Genomic DNA, 8,384 nt, shown 5'->3' with positions numbered 1-8,384 from the left:
ACGAGTCTCACTCACGATTGGATAGTCAGGGTGCTCAATGTTAATTTCTCCAACAGCTTTGTCTTTCCTAATCCTAGTAGCAGCCTCACAGAACCCTGGGAGCCCTGGGGGAAATATTTGAAGTTATTTTAGCATTAAACACAGAACTTGATCATATCAAATATTTAGCATGTTTGGCAAAACAAAACATTTCCCCAATGAAATCTCTCTTTCCACACAATGGCTTCACGGTCCCAGACTCGGTGTCTGTCTGCAAAGTGTGGGAGAGAATTCGTTTTGCAGGTGGTGTTTCTCCTCCTCCACTGGGGAGGGATCTCGGCTCCTGCTGCCCAGAGTGTGGTCCATGGACCAGCAGCTTCAGCATCGTCTGGGACAGATTGGCTTTAGAGCTCACTCCAGAGAGCAGAGCCTGGGCTCCCGTGGACCTGGCGGCAGTTGCCCAAGAAACACCCAGAAAAGAGGCGGCACCAGCTCCCACTGCCACTGCGGGACTGACTACGTCTCCTCCGCCCTCTCTCCCCTGCCCACAGGGATGTGCTCATCCCTCCCACCTGAAAAATGCAGGAATTGTCCAGGGAAGAGGGAGATCATTCAGGACACAAGCGTCTCCTATTTTAATACATTTTTAGTAAAATAAAATCTTCTTTATTTTGTACATCTCATGCACATGGTTAATCCAATGGTAACTAGAAATAGCTGGGATAGAGAAAATGTAAAAGTTATAATCCTATATACGTTAATTATATATTTAAACATTGAATCCCAACTAGTAGTTTAACCTGAGCGAGAACTTGAATCTTCACAATCTTACTGTAATATAAGCATATACTAGTACATATGTATTTTTTAAATATATAAAATGTACTATCATGAGCTATCAAATCTGGAAGCAGTTTCACTGTTGTAGTGCTATACGCAGATTCTTCCACAAGAGGGCGCGTCAGCTAAATATATTGAAGGGAAGTGAAAAAGGTGTGTTTTCTCCATGATAAAAATACCATTAAAAAAAAAAATCAAAAGGCTTTTGAATCTGTACTCATTACTGTATATCAGTAAAAAGTAATTTCACATGAAACCATCCAGATATTCACCTGGAGCTTTATAAGGTGGGGAGTCTATGATCAAAGAAAGTCAAAACAAAATAGAATCTTACAGAATTAGTGCTGGAAGGAAACTTTAAAAAAACTTACAAAAGAATTAATTTAGAAGTAGCCTCATCTCGGTCCAAATATTTTTAAAGTAAGAAATCTTAGAAATAGTATTTAAGATTTTACTGAAATTGGAGAAACCAAGGCTTAGAGAACTAATTTGCCCAGGGCCAGACTCCAGGCCCCCAGCCCCAACTCCACGCTTTCTCCCACTATGTTCCAACGTATTAATGCTCTCGATCTCTATCAACATCTACCCATACTTTTCTATCTGTCTAGAGCAGTGGTTGGCAAACCGAGGCTCGCGAGCCACATGAGGCTCTTTGGCCCCTTGAGTGTGGCTCTTCCACAAAATACCGACTTTTGCGCATGGGCCAAGAAGTTTCAATCGCACTGTACGTGCGCACCTGCACGTGGTATTTTGTGGAAGAGCCACACTGAAGGGGCCAAAGAGCCGCATGTGGCTCGTGAGCCAGCCACGGTTTGCCGACCACTGGTCTAGAGTAAATAATTATCCTCCTGATTCTCAGGTCCTGGGAGAGGTCACCGTAGCTCCTGGCTTTTGGATGGAGCACCAGGTAATCCCGCTGCTTGTGCCAGTGTGGGTGGAACTGGGCTCCTCCCGCCGCAGGCCTCCTGCCTGAAATCATGTCCCATGCTCCCCTGGGGCCTCGCTGTGGCTATTTCTGATTATGTAAATAACTCATTGATTATACTTTCTTATCTTAATTTCTCCATTGGTTTTCTTTAATGATTCCTCTGTACATTAGGAATTTGATGGTTGCTCTAGCGAGATACAGATATATGCGTATATTTGTATATGTAGATATTTAACTTTTCACAGTCTACTTAGAGTTAACATTGTACCACTGCACATAAAATGTTACGAACTTTTGCAACTGTGTAGGTTCATTTCCTACTCCTCCCCATCCTTTATGCTATCATTGTCATACCTATTACGTCTGTATAACATTACATATCCCACAATGTCCTTTTTAAAAATATATGTATTTTTTTATTGATTTCAGAAAGGGAGAGGGAGAGAGAAATAAAAAAACATCAACGATGAGAGAGAATTATTGATCTGCTGCTTCTTGCATGCTCCCTACTGGGGGTCAAGCCCGCAACCTTGGGCATGTGCCCTGACCAGGAATCAAACGGTGATCTCCTAGTACATAGGTCAACCCTCAACCACTGAGTCACACCAGCCAGGCTAAATGCCCTTTTGTAGGTAAATATTTCCTGTTGCCTACAGATCCATTAAAAAGGGACAAGAAAAGAGAGAAGTTCCCAAGGACAGCTTTCCAACTTTAACCGTGGAAAAGCTTTATCAATAACAACTGAAGGGAGGCCATCAGTGTACACACAACGTGTATCTCCACATCTGGGGAAGCAATGCTTCAAGGAGTCTCTATTTTAAAGCGGTTCCATTTTATTCCACTTCTGAGTATAAGCAGGCTCGTGGGGGACAGGGCTTTGATACGGCAGAGCCTGTCAGGGAGCCTGCCAAACACAACTGAAAATTACCCGCCCACATACTGTTTCTATGAATAGCTTGTGTCACCCACAGGAGATTCAGAAACACAAAGCGAAAGATGATTCCCCCTGCTAGCCCAACAAGCTCATTCAGTCATTCTCGAAAAACGGGTGTGATTTTGACTCAGCATAACGTCTGCCTGGCCCATTCACCTCTCGACAATAAGGTAGAAGAAAAGGCGAGCTCACCAGGGAGCGGCGGCGAAAGCATGAGGAAGAGTTGGTGACAGCCTACCGTTGAAATGATGAGAGCAAGCTGAGCTTCGACTGGGAAAATTCCATCCAGGAAGAATGTCATCAGAAAAGACCTGGAGAGGAGACCTGGAGACCAGGTATTACTCAGTGTCTGTCTGGTCTACCAGCACACAGACTGTGTGAGGGCAGGAGAAGGGTGTTGGGGTGTATGACAAAGGAGTCACTAGATATGTGTCCCTAAAAAGGATGATTGGTACCCAGATAAGACAACAGGTACAGAAACAAAGAAAACACGATGGATAAATAGGCGGAGACCTTTGTGCAGAATGAATGATCAAGAGGGTGGCTGAGTGCCCTGCAGGCGTGGCTCAGTGGTTGAGTGTCGACCTATGAACCAGGAGGTCACGGCTCAATTCCTAGTCAGGACACAGGCGCAAGCGGTGACTCAATCCCCAGGGAGAGGCCTGCAGGAGGCAGCCGATCAATCATTCTCATCATTGATGTTTCTATCTCTCTCCCTCTCCCTTCTTGAAATCAATAAAAAATAAATTTTGGGAGGGGAAAGAGAGTGGGTGAGTGATCTGCTTATAACGACACAACGTAAAGCAAAGACCTAGTTCTGATAAAATCAGATTAGTTATGAAAGAGGAAGAGTAAACTGTCTCGGACAGTGGGCCCCGTCACCCCAGCTGCTTGTGAAATCTTGCCCTGGCATTTCAACGAGCTCTCATGATCTCAAAGCTGGGTTAAACCGTCAGAGGACAGAGGTTCTAAGAACCAGAGTGACTCTTCAAGGCATGTGGGCATGTGAGCGTCAAGCTGACCTTTCAGTGGCAGCCAGAGTCCAAGCCTGGGCTTGTCAGGAAGGTGAGTTCTGCGCAGCATCTCCTGACCTCCTGGCTGTGACTCAGAAAACACAACATCGGATCCCTGAGACACAGCCTTGCTCTTTATAATCGCACTCCCATCTCATTCACTAACTGGAGTCCCGATGCACGAAATCTGTGCAAGGGGCTCAGCCCTTCGCAGCCTGGCTTTGTCTGGGAGGTCGTCTGAAGGTCGCCTGGCTGTCCGGTCTAATACGCTTTTATTATTATAGATGGAAGCATTTGACTTGTGCATTCACCTGTTTCCCCTCCTGGAATTCCATGGGCTCCCTTTAGTCTCTACATAGCAGCTCAAACAATGAATACTGAGTTGTCACAAAAGAATATTTATAAATTATGTTATGGTATAAAGCAGTGGTTCTCAACCTTCCTAATGCCGCGACCCTTTAATACAGTTCCTCATGTGGTGGTGACCCCCAACCATAAAATTATTTTCGTTGCTACTTCATAACTGTAATTTTGCTACTGTTCTGAATCGTCATGTAAATATCTGATATGCAGGATGTATTTTCATTGTTACAAATTGAACATAATTAAAGCATAGTGATTAATCACAAAAACAATATGTAATTATATATGTGTTTTCCGATGTGTTTTCCGCCTTTCACAGGCGACCCCTGTGAAAGGGTCGTTCGACCCCCAAAGGGGTCGCGACCCACAGGTTGAGAACCACTGGTATAAAGGATCATGATAGATTGTTCCTTTGCTCAACCTTTCCTCTTCCCTGTGCTCCATCTTTGAGATCTTCAGCATTTGTCACCATATAACAAATAGCTCATTAGTTCTATTCGTTGTTTATCTTTAAGAACCAGAAATCGTCTTTTCTGTTCCCTGCCTTTCCCCTGCACAAGGAGGGCTCTAAATAACATTTCTTTTTTTTTTTTAATATATTTTATTGATTTTTTACAGAGAGGAAAGGAGAGAGATAGAGAGTTAGAAACATCGATGAGAGAGAAACATCGATTAGCTGCCTCCTGCACACCTCCTACTGGGGATGTGCCCGCAACCCAGGTACATGCCCTTGACCGGAATCGAACCTGGGACCTTTCAGTCCGCAGGCCGACGCTCTATCCACTGAGCCAAACCGGTTTCGGCTAAATAACATTTCTTGAATGCGCGTGTGAGCAACCTCACTTGTATCTACCACTCAACCGAAGGAATCAGACTAATCTCCTGCACGACCCTCCTCTGTTCCACCCTCTTTCCTCCCCATCAGATGTGGCCATGAGTCTAAGCTTGTTTATCACACCCCTGCTTTCCTTTACCCTCTGGGTGCTTGAAACACCACGTGTTTGTGTCCCTAAAAATAGACTGCTTGGCTTTGCATTGTTTTTCACTTCCTATCAATGCAATCACACGATGCGCCTTCTTCTGCGATTTGCTTCTCTCACCCAACACTGTGTTTTTGAAGCTCATCCGTGTCGTGTGTAGTGGTCTAGGGCATGATCATACCACAGTGAACTGATCCATGTTGCTGTTTACTGTCATTGGGACAATGTGTCGTTTTGGTGTTACAAAGATCATCGCTATGAACCCTCTTCTGCATGACCCTGTACAATTGTGCCAGTTTCTTCACACTGCATATGTCAGCGTGAACTTGCTAGAATGTCAGGTCTTTGATTTTAGCCTTGAGTAGATAGTGCCAGATTCTTTCCAAAGAGACTGCTCCAATTTATGTTCCCCTCAGCACTGCCTAAATGAACTGGCTGTTCCACATTCTCCTGTAACTCGATGTTATCAGACGTTTACATTTTTGCCAATCTGTTGGCAAAAAAAAAACCAAACAGTCCCATGGTTCCAATTAGCATTTCCTTGATTATCAATGACATTGAGTTTCTTTTCTTTGTTTATTTGGGTTTCTTCCATAAATTATCTCTTCATCATTTTTTTTTACTGGGTTGTCATTCTGTTTCTTATTTGTAAGCAACCCTTACATATTCTGGAAATAAATAACTTGTGAGTTATATGTGTTGCAATATGTTCTCCCAGTTGTGGGACTAAGGGATTTTTTACTTTATTTGTGTTTTCTTTTCATCAACAGAAATGCTTAATTTTAGTGTAACTGAATATATATTTTTTCCTTATGATATTTATACAAGGTGCCCCCCCAAATGTATGCACACTTCACAGCTGATGGCTCAGTTGATGTTTCTTTCTTTTCAGATTTAACCCATTGGAATTAATAATTCAAAAGTGTGTATGCATTTTGGGGGGTCACCCTGTCTATATTTATATCTTTACAAAGAAATCCTTAATTCAGAAGTTATAAGGATATTTGATGCTGTCTTCTGATTGTTTAAAGTTCCCCCTTTTACACGTGAGTCTTTAACCCACCTAGAATTGTAAGGCACCCATGTGCATGTGTGTAACCAGTTGTCCAGGCACTATTTGTTGAAAAGTCCAGTCTGTTCGCACTAGTTGGCGCCTGTCAGTTCCATAATGTGTCATTTCTGTATTTGTACGGGTATGTGTGTGTTGTTCCATTGGTCTCTCGGTCTATCCTTTCACACAATATTTATTATTTTAATGTAATTTTTTATTTTCTTGTGGTCAGAACACTTTACATGAGAGCCACCTTCTTAACAGATTCATGAGTGTGCAGTACAGATGCTTGTCTACAGGCACAATGTCTTACAGCAGGTCTCTAAGCTTATTTATCATATAACTGAGACTTTACACCCCTTGAGTAACAACACCCCATTTAAAAACACTTTAGTAAGACTCCGAAACTACCTCCCCAACATAATCAGAATACTTCTCAGGAACCAGAGCCTAATGGAGCAAAACTAGAAGCGTTTTCATTTACACCAGATGAAAAAAAGGGTACTTGTTATTGAATACAATTTAAATTGTGCTGGAAGTGCTAAATAATGCAACAATTCAATACCAAACAGTCTACCAGCTGGGGAGGAGGAGGCAATGTTCCCTTATTTCCAGATGCTATCACTATATTTATGAAAAAAAAACACTGAAGACCGTAAGAGAATTCTATAAGGTGCTCAATTGTAAAATTTATATGCAAAAATCAACAGATTCCTTTCTCGGGAAACATTTTCATTCGAGAAGACATTATACTCATGAAAACAGTAAAAAACAATGAATCATTTTTTACCCACTTACAATTAAAATATCATCTTAAAGAAACACAAACACACAAAATCTCAGTAAGATACAAAATATCTATGAATCCCAATAGTAACTAATAATAATACCTTTTAAGCAGTTAACAGTGCCACTGGTGTTTCAACTGTTTAAAATTGATCAGGGACCACAAAAAGAAACTCGTGCTTCTCCGAAGAAAAATATCTAAACATCGAAAAACAATATTATGGGGGGGGGGGGGACATTGCAAAATATAAAATAAATTAAAAAAGGAAAGGAAACTTTGGACCTTATGTACCGAGCAAATGCCAGGTCTAGCAAAAATAATGCTAGTCCTAGATTACTTACTGATTTAAAAACAAAAACAAAAAAACACACACAAAAAATAGTAAAATATAAAAACAATTTAATGTTTTATAGACCCCAGGAAAAAGAATTTTCAGCAAAGTACAAAAATGTAAAGCATTCCTTTCTTTAATTTTGTAATTCTTTACTGTGGAATAGCTCAGAATGTCACTTCTTTTTTAAATAACAGAATTGATAACTGAGCAAGGAAACATAATTTGGATTATAAAACACTTGCTTTAATAAAAATTCCTTAAACAGTAAAAAAAAAAAAAAAAAGAGTGAGGGATTTTTTACACTATCACACTTAATCCTCAAAGCAAAATATGGGTAGAAGTTGTTGTTATAAGCATTTTGTAATTGAAACACCTGAGCTTCTGAAAAATTCCTTAGCTCCCCAAGGTCATTCACAGAACACAGCAGAGTCAGGGTTTGAACCAAAGTTTGTGATCTTAACCACTAAGCAAGACTACCACTCCTGCCTCTACAAAGAAGACTGTAGGCCTCTACTGAGGAATTTGTAAGAACACCCCACTCAATAGAGACAGGGTTTGAAGTGGATAACTGTGTATCATAAAGGGTGTCTGTTCTTATCTATATATATAAAAGCCAAGTGACCAGAACAACTGGAACAACTGGTCGCTATGACGAGCACTGTGGCCAGCCAACCAGCCGATGTAGGCAGGGCCAGCTGGCCAACCTCCCATGGCCCCTCCCCTTGGCTGGCCCAGCCCCCAATCAGCCCCAATGGGGGCAGGCTGGCCAGACCACACCGATGCACAAATTCGTGCACTGGGCCTCTAGTCAGTTTATATTTAAATGCAATGCAAACCCAATAAAATCCTGACAATTTTTTTAGGTAACAACTTTATTCATATCAGGATTTTTTTTTCCTTAATTCACTATATTATTCTAATTTCTGGAAGTCTAAACATGGAAATTCATTTAAAAAGAGGATAACTTGCCCTAGCTGATATTAAGATATACTATAAAGTCACAGTCACTGGGAATAAAATAGGCCAGGTTCTCAGCCTGGGCAGTTTGCCCCTTAAAGGTATTCTGCAAAATCTGGTAACGTTTTTGATCATTACTGAGGATGGGATTCTCTGGCAGCTGGTGGTTGAGGTCAGGGATGCTGTTAAACAACTTACATTGCCCTCTCCATCCTCCT

General features: G+C 41.6%; 1 protein-coding gene across 2 annotated transcripts in view; it reads right to left on the bottom strand.

Annotated features, from left to right (window-relative positions):
- PNLIP (pancreatic lipase) overlaps nt 1-7,069 on the bottom strand; it is a 29,019-nt gene extending 21,950 nt beyond the window's left edge. For both annotated transcript variants that reach the window (XM_006778741.2, XM_015557999.1), the window contains exons 1-2: nt 6,979-7,069; nt 16-104 (exon numbers count right to left, since the gene is read on the bottom strand). The gene's annotated coding sequence lies outside the window, so the exon portion shown is untranslated. The remainder of the gene's footprint in view (nt 1-15; nt 105-6,978) is intronic.
- Between the last annotated feature and the right edge of the window lie 1,315 nt (nt 7,070-8,384).

This window comes from Myotis davidii, unplaced genomic scaffold (genome assembly GCF_000327345.1).
Source record: "Myotis davidii unplaced genomic scaffold, ASM32734v1 scaffold107, whole genome shotgun sequence".
NCBI lineage: Eukaryota > Metazoa > Chordata > Mammalia > Chiroptera > Vespertilionidae > Myotis > Myotis davidii.
Note: the sequence above shows the minus strand (reverse complement) of the source record. Positions and strands in the feature narration are given on the sequence as shown.